General features: G+C 41.6%; 2 protein-coding genes across 4 annotated transcripts in view; one reads left to right on the forward strand and one right to left on the reverse strand.

Annotated features, from left to right (window-relative positions):
• Positions 1-12,440, forward strand: part of HS3ST2 (heparan sulfate-glucosamine 3-sulfotransferase 2) — a 101,991-nt gene that overhangs the window by 58,387 nt on the left and 31,164 nt on the right. The window lies entirely within an intron of this gene.
• USP31 (ubiquitin specific peptidase 31) overlaps positions 1-12,440 on the reverse strand; it is a 252,683-nt gene that overhangs the window by 12,929 nt on the left and 227,314 nt on the right. The gene's annotated exons all lie outside the window — the stretch shown is intronic.

A 12,440-nucleotide genomic window follows, 5' to 3' on the forward strand; every position in this document is an offset into this window, starting at 1 on the left:
TGGATGATCCCCCTTTGGAGATCCACATTTGGCCGTGACCTTGGTGGATGGGGGTCCCTTGTATGTGGCCAAGGGCCGGCGCCAGCCTCCTGCAGCAGTGACAGAGGCTGCACTCCTGGTGAGCCCGGCTGCATCTGGAGACTCACGGCGAGGTGAACCAGATGGAGACAGGATTTCCCCCCCGCGTCCCCCCTGGCCACGCACCCTCGGGCAGGAAAGCTCTTGCACAGCATACAGTAGTGGGCCCGGTGCAGATGCATTCACACTGCCTAGAAAGTGGCTTCTGTTTTCATGGATTTAAAAACAAAACAAACTCAAGAACCAAAGGAGACCTTTGCCCCCCTCTTCTGTGGTGCTTCATAACCTCACATTTTAAAGCTGTCCCCGTGTGATCGTTGATTCCACTTTGGGATTCTGAGCCACAGACTTCATCAGAGTCCCTAGCATTTCTAAGCATTTGTTTTGGTGCATGCCTAGTGGCCTCCCACACCCATCCCCCAGGGGCCACTTCAGAACTTCCAGGTTGCTTGAAGTCTTCTGCTGCACTTTACCGCCCTTCAGCAGGAGACCTTGCTCCCTTCCAGCCTCCCATCTCCCGCCCACCTGTTTCCACGCACGCGTGCGCCCTGAGCAGCCCCTGTCTGGTCATCACCCACACACACTGCAGGCTGTGGTTCAGCAGAAGCACGCGTGGCCTCAGGAGGGCACTCAGTGCTGGCGAGTTCTCAGCCCCAGAGCCCGCACTCCATCAATAACAGATGGAGGCTCGGTGGATAGATACTCCAGGGTTCTTCCATTGGAACGACTCTGGGGTGGGTTCCATACTGTCTCCCAGAACTCCCAGCAGGATTGCACTGCAGTTGCCCACAGTGGTAGCTGGCTTGATAACACTTCTGTTGGCCTTTCTGTCCTTACCTCCTTTTCCTGTTCTCTGGTGTCTCCTAATATCACCTTCCAGTAAGTTGATATCACCTTATTGCATTCAGTGTCACCTTTCTTGCACTCAAATCCTTGTCTCTGTGATGCTTTCTGGGGGGAAATCAAACCTAGACATTCCCTAACACCATCATGGGTCTTTCTCATTCAGAGCTGACCAGCTGACCCATGCTCTCACACTCTTTTCTCTCTGAGACCACCCATCATCTCATGATCTTATAAACACAAGGGCTACTTTTTAAAGAAAACTTCTTTGGCTTGTTTACAGCATTAGACACTACTGACCACCTTGCTCCTTCTAGAAACTATATTATCCCTTGTCTTCCACTTCTCCAGAGAGTTAGTTAAAATATAGACAGAGCCACATTAATACTGGCTGGACTGAGATGGAAGTTGATGCATCTCTTACTTTACCAGTGTGGGGAGGCAGTCCAGGGCTAGCATGAGGCAGCTCTGTTCCATACCATCAACCAGGGACCCACACCCCTTCTGCCTTGTTGCTCCTCTATCCCTGGAGTATTGTTCTTACCCCCATAGTCCAGGGTGGCTCAGCAGGAAGCAAGGTGCAGGCATGGGTGTAGGGGTGCAGTGTGGGCACACATCACATCTGCTTGCATCTGGTTGGCTTAGACGCAGTGGCCACACTGAGCTGCAAGGAAGGCTGTGAAGTGTGGTCTTTCCCTTGGCGGACCCATGTGCAACTGACACAAGAGGCTCTAGTACTGTGGGGACAGGGGGTAATAGGCTTTAGGGGGCAACCAGCAGTCACATGTTTCTGGTTCTCCTCTCTTCTCATCCTGTTCTTCAAAGTCCTCCGCCCAGGTCTCCTTCCTGTGCCAGCCCATCAAGCTCTTGTGCTTCCCGTGGTTCTCTCACTGCTCATAGGCTGTTTCTGGAGGAGTTCCTCCAGGCTGCACCCCCTCAGATCCAACCTTCCAGATCTCTCCTGCTCTCTTAGCTTGGGTTTCCCAGTGCCGACCATAAATGATCTCCTCAGCATCCCAAACTCAGTCATGCAAAACCTGAGCTGATGAGCTCCTCTGCCTCCCCCTTACCCTATTGATCCTCTCAGATTCCCTACCTTGGCGAGTGTCAGTTTTCCTCCCTTCGCCCTTTGAGTCAAAAGCTGGAGAGTCACCATAGACTAGACTTTCCACACACACACCTCATGCTCCCTTTCCAACCACATGGTGACTTCAAGCCTTTGTCATTCCTACTGTATTAAGAAAGCTTGCGCACATGTCTCTTTCCCTCCAACGTCTGCCCCTTCCACACTGCCATCAGAGGTTGCATTTTGGACGTCTTAAGCCATCATCACGCTCTACTAGAATATGATTTTTTTGGTCTACATGGTGATTTTCTAAAAGTCATTAGATGTCAGCATCTAAATATCAAGCTATTCAACATGAAACTCACGTTTCCATATCAAGCCTGCATGGCAGCAATTCCTGCAGCTGAGGAGTAGCTGCCTTATTGAGGTGGGACATAGGCTCTCCAGTTCCCCAAGAACCAACTCAATGGGCTTCTTATAGATGTCATCTGTCTGGCCCCTGTGGGCATTTTTGGGTCCCATTCTAAAGTATGAGTCTGATTGTGGTACACTCGTCTTGTCACTCCCACAATGGCTACCCATCAACTACCACATGAAGGTCAGACTCCAAAGGATGCCATGAAAGGCACCCCTGTGTTTGACCCCTACCTGAATTTTCCACCCACTGCCTCATACTCACCTTTCATTCTTGCCACCCTGAGCTTTCTTGCCCTAGAATGCCGCATGCTTGCTAACACTCTGCTTGCATTTGATGCTTTCCCTTCCCTTGCCCAGGCACATTCTTACTTTTCTAGTTCCACATCTTCTTTCTGAGAAGTCTTCTCACTCTTGTACTTTCTGGAGTAGACTCACAGGTCACCTCCTCACTTGCCCTCATTGTACGTTCAGTGCATGTTCCCCTTCACCATTTCTCCTTGTTCTGTAGCTATTTGTCTCCTCAGCTAAATTATGAGCCCTTCATTCAGGCCAAATATTTGCTCTCAGCACCAAGGACAGTGCCTGGCACCAGCAACTGAGCTTCTCAATGACTGTTGAAGGAAGGAGTTGAAATTATAATAACCTTGCATCATGAAAATCGAGATCAACCTATCTTCCCTTACACTCTAGACACACATAGATGTGTTTACCTGAAATACAATACAAACACAATATACAAATATGAAACCATCACAAAATACAAGTAACAACACGAATAGAAAAACCTGGAGATACCCATGCACACATGCACACAGGTATTTCTGAAAATAGACAAAGGAGGAAGTGCAGAGAACAATGAAAGCTTCTGACTTAATCTGGGTGATAAATTTACAACCAAAATCAAACATAGTGGTAATGATAACAAGTAGAAAGTGAGGCTGAGCAGAACATTATTACATTGTTTGCATGCAGGGCACTGCACTAACATTTTGTATACATTTTATTTAATCCTCACAGAAGCCCTGTAAGAAACTGTATTTGTCAGGGTTCTCCAGAGAAACAGAACCAATAGGATATATATAGATTATATATAAGAGGAGATTTATTATAGGAATTGGCTCACGCGGTTATGGAGGCTGAGAAGTTCCACAATCTGCTGTCTGCAAAATGGAAAACCAGGGAAGCTGGTGATAAATTCAGTCCGAGTCTGGAGGCCTGAGAACCAGGAGCCCCAAGGTCAGAAGGCAGGAAAAGCTGGACCTCCCAGCTCAAGAACAGAAAGCGAACTGACCCTTTCTTTGCCTTTTTATTCCAAATCAGATAATGTGGATCTCTTTACTCAGGATTTACTCTGTATTCAAGTGCTAATCTCCTCCAGAAGCACCCTCACAGACACCCCCAGAAATACTGTTTAACCAGCCACTTGGGCCTCCCACACCCCAGGCAAACTGACACATAAAACTATGCATCTCAGAAATATACTACTTTCTCCATTTTGTATGTGTGGAAACTGAGTCTGAGAGCTGTTGTGACTTGCTCCATGTGCCTCGACCTCGAGTTAGGAGACGCTGGACCGCCACCCAGACCCGAGTGTTTACTACATTGAAACATTCTTCTTGGGGTCATGCTTTACACATTCAGCAGGTTTTTTGGTTTTTGTTTTGTTTTGTTTTTACCACAACTAAGGAGGTGGGGTTAAGAACTGGGATTTGAGAATTGCCTATAACCTTCTCCTGGGAAATAATGGATTTTTAAAAAATTAATTTTTAATTCCAGTGTAGTTAATATACAGTGTTATGTTAGTTTCAGGTGTACCATATAGTGATTCCACACTTCCATACATCATCCGGTGCTCATCTCAGCAAGAGCCTTCCTTAATGCCCCTCATCTGTTTTACCCATCCCCCCACCCTCCTCCCCTCTGGTCACCATCAGTTTGTTCTCTGTAGTTAAGAGTCTGTTTCTTGGGTGGAAAAATCTGTTTCTTGGTTTGTGTCTCTTTTTCCTTTGCTCATTTGTTTTGTTTCTCAAATTCCACGTATGAGTGAAATCATGTGGTATTTGTCTCTGACTGATTTCACTTAGCGTTATACACTCTAGCTCCAACCATGTTTCTGCAAATGGCAAGATTTTATTCTTTTTATGGCTAATATTCTATTATATATATGTAGCACATCTTCTTTATCCATTCATCTATTGATTGACACTTGGGCTGCTTCCATAATCTGGCTATTGTAAATAATGCTGATATAAACATAGGGGTGCATGTGTCCCTTTGAGTTAGTGTTTTTGTATTTTTGGGGTACAAAAATCTACTCCTGGTAGATACCCAGGAGTACAATGCCTGGATAAGAGGGTAGTTCTATTTTTAACTTTTTTTTTTTAAGATTTTATTTATTTATTTGACAGAGAGAGACACAACGAGAGAAGGAGCACAAGCAGGGGGAGTGGGAGAGGGAGAAGCAGGCTTCCCATGGGGCAGGGAGCCCATTGCTGGGCTCCATCCCAGGACCCTGGGATCGTGACCTGACCCAAAGGCAGACGCTTTACCAACTGAGCTATCCAGGTGCCCCATCTTCTGACCATTTTTAATTGGATTGTTTTTTGGGTGTTGAGTTGTATCATTTCTTTTTTCTTTTTTTTTTTTTAATATGGGGGGTGGGGCAGAGGGAGAGAGAATCTTAAGCAGGCTCCATGCCCAGTGTGGAGCCTGACGTGAGGCGCCATCTCACAACCCTGAGATCATGACCTGAGCTGAAATCAAGAGTCTTAATGGACTGAGCCACCCAGGGGCCTCTGTATCATATCTTTATGTATTTTGGATACTAACCTTTTATCAGATATGTCATTTGCAAATATCTTCTCCCATTCAGTAGGTCACTTTTTAGTTTCGTTGACTGTTTCCTTTGCTGTGCAGAAGCTTTTTATTTTGATGAAGTCCCAAGAGTTTATTTTTGCTTTTATTTCCCTTGCCTCAGGAGACATACCTAGAGAAATGTTGCTAGAGCCAATGTCAGAGAAACTACTGCTGTGCTCTCTTCTAGGATTTTCATGGTTTCACCTCTCACATTGAGGTCTTTTATCCGTTCTGAGTTTATCTTTATGTGTACAGTGTAAGAAAGTGGTCGGTTTCATTCTTCTGCGTGTCCCTGTCCGGTTTTCCCACACCATTTTTTGAAGAGACATTTTCCCATTGCATATTCTCTCCTGCTTCTTTGAAGATTAATTGACCATATAATTGTGGGTTTATTTCTGGGTTTTCTGTTCTATTCTGTTGATCTGTGTGTCTGTTTTTGTGCCAGTACCATACTGTTTTGATTACTGTAGATTTGTAATATAACCTTGGAGTCCAGAATTGCAATGCCTCCAGCTTTGCTTTGCTTTTTCAAGAGGACTTTGGCTATTTGGAGTCTTTTGTGGTTCCATACAAATTTTAGGATTGTTTGTTCTAGTTCTGTGAAAAATGCTGGTGGTATTTTGATGGGGATTGCATTAATTGTGTAGGTTGTTTTGGGTAGTATAGACATTTTAACAATATTTGTTCTTTCAAGAAAAAAAAATTTGTTCTTCCAATCCATGAGCATGGAATGTCTTTCCATTTCTTTGTGTCCTCTTCAATTTCTTTCATCAGTGTTTTATAGTTTTCAGAGTACAGGTCTTTTACCTCTTTGGTTAGGTTTATTCATAGGCATATTATTTTTAGTGCAATTGTAAATGGGATTGTTAATTTCTCTTTCTCCTGCTTCAGTGTTGGTGTACAGAAATGCAACAGATTTCTGTAGATTGATTTTGTAGCCTATGATTTTACTGAATTTGTTTATCAGTTCTAACAGTTTTTTGGTGGAATCTTTTGGGTTTTCTTTATATAGTATCATGTCATCTGCAAATAGTCAAAGTTTTACTTCTCCCTTACCAATTTGGATGCCTTTTATTTCTTTTTGTTGTCGGATTGCTATGGCTAGGACTTCCAGAATTAGCTTGAATAGACCTGGTGAGAGTGGACATCCTTGTCTTGTTCCTAACCTTAGGGGAAAGGCTCTCAGTTGGAAAATAATGGACTTTTGGCAAAAATATTTCTTTAAAAATAAAACAGACCAAAGAACTGCCTTTGGAGCAATGACTATTTTTAGGTTTGATTTGAAGGTATAGCAGTTACATAGTGGCTACCTTCTTCCATTTCAAGATTCTTGGTAATAGGAAAAACCCATGTCTCCCTCGAGACAATGTTGTACAATCAGAAAGGGAAACAAAAAACTTCTGACATCTCTCCTTTGACCTCCTTACTAATCAGAAAATTACTTTTCTAATAAGTGTGTAGAGTTAAATAATAATTAATCACATTTATATGATAGCCATCCCTTGAATAATGTTCATATATGAGAGATCCCATTAGATAATCACAATAATAACCAGACTTTGGGGTTTTCTAAAGGGATTTTTTTCTTAAAGGAGCATCGCTGTATGTTTTTCCCCTTTAAACCATTGAACTGTTTGTGTTTTTGTTTTTTTGTTGAAGTACAGGGGACACACAGTATATGGCTTTGATTATAATGGAATCATACCTTTAAACAGTTTTCCTCTCTTTTTGTCTTGGAGATACTTAATAAGTAATACTTAATAAGCAAATCATTTATAAGCTTAACACAGAGGACAATGTGGTTGTTCTTTGCAACTGTTTTTCCTGGTCATTTACAGGGTTCCCTAAAGAGAGTGAAGCTACGTACGTCCTACATCTTTCTACGCAAAGATGTATGTACATCATACATCTTTCTCTCCATTGCACCCATGAGGACATTATCCTCCCTTTGGATCTTCTTACGAAAAGCACATAGGTCTGTTTGTTTTGTTAACGTTTTTTTGAGGCCTTGCCGAGCACCACTGATATAATGTATACATTTAATCCTTAGCCATCTTTACCCTTAACTATTAGAATAATCCTATGAGGTAAGCACCATAATTGGCCCCATTTCACAGATGAGAAGAATGAGGCTTACAGAGGGTCAAGTAATTTACCAGTGACTTCTCAGCTAAGGGGTGATCAATTAGAAGTCACATCAGACAGATTCCAGAGCCTGTGGGGTTTCACCGCTAAGTTAATGTGCCTTCCTAAATTTCAAGAGCTATCACACTGACCTCCAGCATGAGAAATTCCTTCCACTAGGTTAAGTAAAAGTTGGATTTTGTTTTTTGTTCAACTCCCCAGGCATTCAGTATCTTGCTGGAGGCGCTAGTGGGTAGAAGAAATCGCTTGTGTTTAACAGAAAAGGGCCAGGGTTTGCTGACATGTTTAGTTAATCCACAAGGAGATTGCTGATGAGGATTCTGGTTAATTAGTTGTGGAATTTTAAAAAATGAGCAGATGTGCCATGGTAAAATGCATTTTACTTCCCGAACTCTGGGGAAAGCACTGGGTATGTTCTGTGGCTGTGTGTACTTACATATCTTGATTGAACATTCAACAGCATGTTTTGCAAGACTCAGGTATCCTGGCTTTGTTCCAACATGGATAATTACATTCTGCTCCAGCTCTCCTTCCAGTCTCAGGCAGGTACAAGATTAATCATGATAACAACAACTAACAAGCGCCTACTATGGACCAGCCAACACACTGGGAAATTTCCATACATCATCAATCCTTCCCACAATCCTGCAGACTAACTTCTATTTTCTCCCCCTTTAATGGGGAAACTGAGAGAGGTTAGTGGCTTGCCGGAGGCTGCACATGAGTGAGTGGCAAAACAGAGATTCAAACTTAGACATGCCTGGCCCCAAAGCCTGTATTTTTCCTCTTCTGCACTCTTCATTTGAAAAAAAAACAAAATGCATTCGAGGGGTGCCTGGGTGGCTCAGTCGGTTAAGCATCTGACTCAATTTCGTCTCAGGTCATGATTTCAGGGTCATGGGATGGAGCCCCACATCGGGCTCTGCACTAGGCATGGAGCCTGCTGGGGATGCTCTCTCCCCCGGTCCCTCTGCCCCTCCTGCTCGCACACGCGCACTCTCTCTCTTTAAAGAAAAGAAAAAAAAATGCATTTGACAAAAAAAGTCAAAGGATACAAAAAGGATATGTCATGGAAAATGAGTTTCCTCCCAACTGTTAGCCCTCTGGTTTTCCTTCCTGGAGACCCACCCTGATATTCTTCTGTATCATCCAGTATATTCTATGCATCTACACCTTATTTTCTTTTTGAAGTTGCTATTATAAGTTATTTGGCTAAAATGGACTATTTCTCTATACTGAATTTTCCTATTTAAAATTCGTAAATTTTAAATGCTTTGGGAGCAAAGTGTGGAAGGGTTTTGTATGAATATCAAGCAGGCTGTTCTACACATCTTTCAGGAAAAGTATCAAGAACAGCAGGTCATCTATTTTTACATATGGTTAGGAGAGGTAGGGGATACCAGAATATGGGGTAACTATGTCCTTCCTTTTGATATCCAAGTATACACACTTGCACACAGAGACCACCTATCATGTGTATGTAATGTTTTCTGACTTCTTTTTTTCCCCATGTCTTATTTTCTGAAACATTATTTATAATCACAGCATAACATTACCTAAATGCATATACATTTAGGTTGTTTCTAGTATTATCTTTTACCACTTTAAGCAGATGTTGGACATCCTTAAAATACATATCTGCCTGCAAATATCTTCACATTTCAACATGATAAATTCTAATGAGTGCCTTCCATAAAATGTAAACTTATTTGCAAAACCTAGCAGGTTTCTGTGCACCATGGATAACACTAAATAATTCTCAATTTTGTGATAGGTCAAAATGCTGCCTTTGGATTTAATTTGTGTTTCTTTGATACCTGATGAATTTTAATATTTTTCCAATTTTATATCTTCTTTCAGGAATTGTGTCTTTCCCTCAGTTTTCTGGTGGGCTATTTTCCTTACTGATTTGTTACAGATATTAAATATTTATCTATTATGTAGAGCACAGTTTGTTCCTTTGCATTTTATTTCCCCTTATGGTGATTTTTTTTTTTTTGTCTCCCAAAACTTTAAAATTTTTATGTGGTTATATGAAAGTCTTTTGCTTTGCTTTCTTCCTTTGGTATTTGAGTATAAAGCCTTCGCAGTTCTCAAGAATATATACATATTTATTGATATTTGAATCCCTTACTCCACTGTTTTCTTTTTCACTTTGAATTACTTCATTCATTTTGAATTCACATTGGTGTAGGTGTGAATGAGGAAATTTGATTCCATTTTTTTCCCCAGACGATTTGCTAATTGCCCCCAACAAAGTCCCGATGGGCCATAATTTCCCAGCTGACTTAAAATGCCACCTTTACCATGTGCTTTTTGTGTAGTTGTGCTTATTTCTGATTTCAGATTCTGCTCAATCACTTGCCTCTCCCCAGCCGGAACCACACTGTTTCAGTTAGCTTCATAGTGTATATTGTGTGACCTTGTAGTTTCCTGCCCGTGGTCCTTCCTTCCAGCATGATGCATTAGCTCTTACCTTTAATTTATTCACCCAAAAGAAACTTTGTAATTGTCATGTCAAATTCAATTTTTTAAATCCTCTTGGGATTTAGATTGCTATTACATTTGATTTATAGATTAATTTGAAAAGAATGGATGTCTTTCTAATGTTATGACTTCCCATCTCTCCATTTATCGAAGTTTTAATTGAACTATCTATAAATTATAAAACAATATTAAATATTAATTGTGTTAGCAGGCATCTTTGTCTTGCCTAACTTTAATAAGACTCAGAGCCTGTGGGTTACCAGCACGGAGACACTAGAGTCAAAATGCTTGGGTTTATAGCCTGGCTTTACCAATCACTACCTTGGGTCTTCGGGCGGGTTACTTCTCTGTGCCAAATTTCTTTGCATGAATAACCAGGCTCATACAAATACCTACCTGGTGATACTGTGATGAGGTTTAAATGAGATAATACATGTGAAAGTACTTCGAGCCATACCTGCTCCATAGCTCTCACTAAATGTTAGCTGTTGGTATTATTTCCTTCAATATGCCAGTGCCTGTGGGTTAGAGGTGGATGTTCTTTTTTTCATGTTAAAGAGGCAGCCTTCCTGGTTTCTTAAGATTATTATTTTTTTTTCTTGATTAGTAATGGATGTTGAATTTACTAAGTGCCTTTCCGGAATCTGTTGAGAGATGATCATTTTTTTTCTTCTGACCTATTTCTGTGCTGAATTATGATTTTGTATTAGATGTAATGATAATGGATCTCAATGGGACGTGACAGCTTTTCTTTTAATAAATTATGCTTTGGTAGATACTACTCGAAATCTTGGCTGGTCAGGGAGCTTCTGCTTGTCAGCCTAGGGTAAGAGGGCCTGCCTGTCGGCATTCTGGCAGGTGTCTCGGCCCACTCCACTGTGAGGGTGTTCGGGGGCTGCCTGGCTCAGCAGCTCCAAAGCATAATCTCCCCTCCTCTGCCCTGACAGGAGCAGGGCAGTGGCCTAGGTTGGGCTGAGGGTTGGGGGCAAGCTCTGCAATGTAGCTGCTGCTTGTAGAGATCTATAGGACCCTGACTGTTGACTATATGTTCGCCTGTGCCGCTCACCCCACCAGGCTCCCTGGTGGCTCCAGTTCCAGAATCCACTTTCTTTTCATTAGTGACCCCCCTCCCCTCCCTGAGCCACTTATGGCTCTCTCTTCCAATACCCTCACACGTCGGCCTCCCTTCTTCCAAAAATATGTCTCTCTTCATTGTCTGCCACCAGCTCCTTACCCTTTCTTTTACTATGTAGACTATATTTTTTATCCATTCATTATCAATTTAGTGGTGACCCGAGAGGGAGTGGAGATGAACACTGTGTTTGATCCACCATGTTAGATGGAAGTTCTACTGGGACTTGGGCCCTTTAATTGTTATTAAATGATCCACTTTGTCTCATTTAATGTCTTTGCCTTGGATTCTCCTTTTTCTGGTATTAATATCATGACTCCAGGTCTCTTTTAGACTGGCATTTTCCTGATGTATCTGAACCTCTCCATTTTCATATGAAATGTTTCTGTCCTTGTGTTCTGGGGTGGTCTTATAAACACAAAAATGACTAGGTTTTATTTTAGAATGAGAAATCTTTATTGTTATTTTTAAAAATTAGAGTGTTAAGCCTATTTTCAGTAATTTTTAATATTACCACAGTCGTTCCTACTTGTACACTTCTGTCATCTTGCTCTACAGTTTTGGCTATTTTTTCCCCTGGCTTTCTTTTCCCGTCTCCTTTGTTATATGAGCTGCATTATCTTTGCTTCTTTATTTTCCAGTGTTTTGGAAGATACATGTCCTGTTTTGAATTGTTCATTACACTCTGCTCCAATAGAGAAAATGAGGAGGCAGTGCCCTTTGGGAAAGAGTCTTATATACTTTCACACTCTGCCACCCTCCCCTTCTTCCTCTGTCACCAACTTCTTTACTAATTTAATCTGGGATATTGGGTTTGATTTATCAAATTACTAATTTTTAACTATTGTTGATGAATTTTTTCAATTTCTTAAAGGAAAATCATGATATTAGAAGCAGAATTTGTTGTTTATCTGGACTTCCCACTTGTTTGATCCCAGTCATTGCCCTTTTATGCACAACTTCCCCGTTCTCGAATTCTTTGTCACCATCACATAGATCATTGCTTTCATTTTCAAGGAACTTTTTGGAGAAAGGTGGAATGCTTTTAAAGCTATTGCACATCTTGTGATGCTTTTCTTTTGCCTTCACAAGCAAATTGGCTAAGTACTAAAAGTCACAATTTTTTTTTTCCTGCAAAGCTCTATAGATGATAATCTGTGGTTTTCTAGCATTTGATGCTGTTTCAAAGTCCTTGTCTGGCTTGAATTTGTAGAAAACTCATTTTGTTTGCTTTAGCCATTTTGGGTACCTGTAATACTTAAAGAACTTTTGCAGTCTTTGTATAATTTAAAATGTTTGTTCTGATGTGTGTTTGTATAGATAGATGATGGTGGGTGCGTGGGTGGATGGGTGGATGGATGGGTGGGTAGATGGGTGGATGGATGATGGATGGGTGGATGGATGATGGATGGGTGG

The sequence above is a fragment of the Callorhinus ursinus genome, unplaced genomic scaffold (genome assembly GCF_003265705.2).
Source record: "Callorhinus ursinus isolate GAN/ISIS: 27379988/994484 unplaced genomic scaffold, GSC_fseal_2.0 scaffold85, whole genome shotgun sequence".
NCBI classification, from domain to species: domain Eukaryota; kingdom Metazoa; phylum Chordata; class Mammalia; order Carnivora; family Otariidae; genus Callorhinus; species Callorhinus ursinus.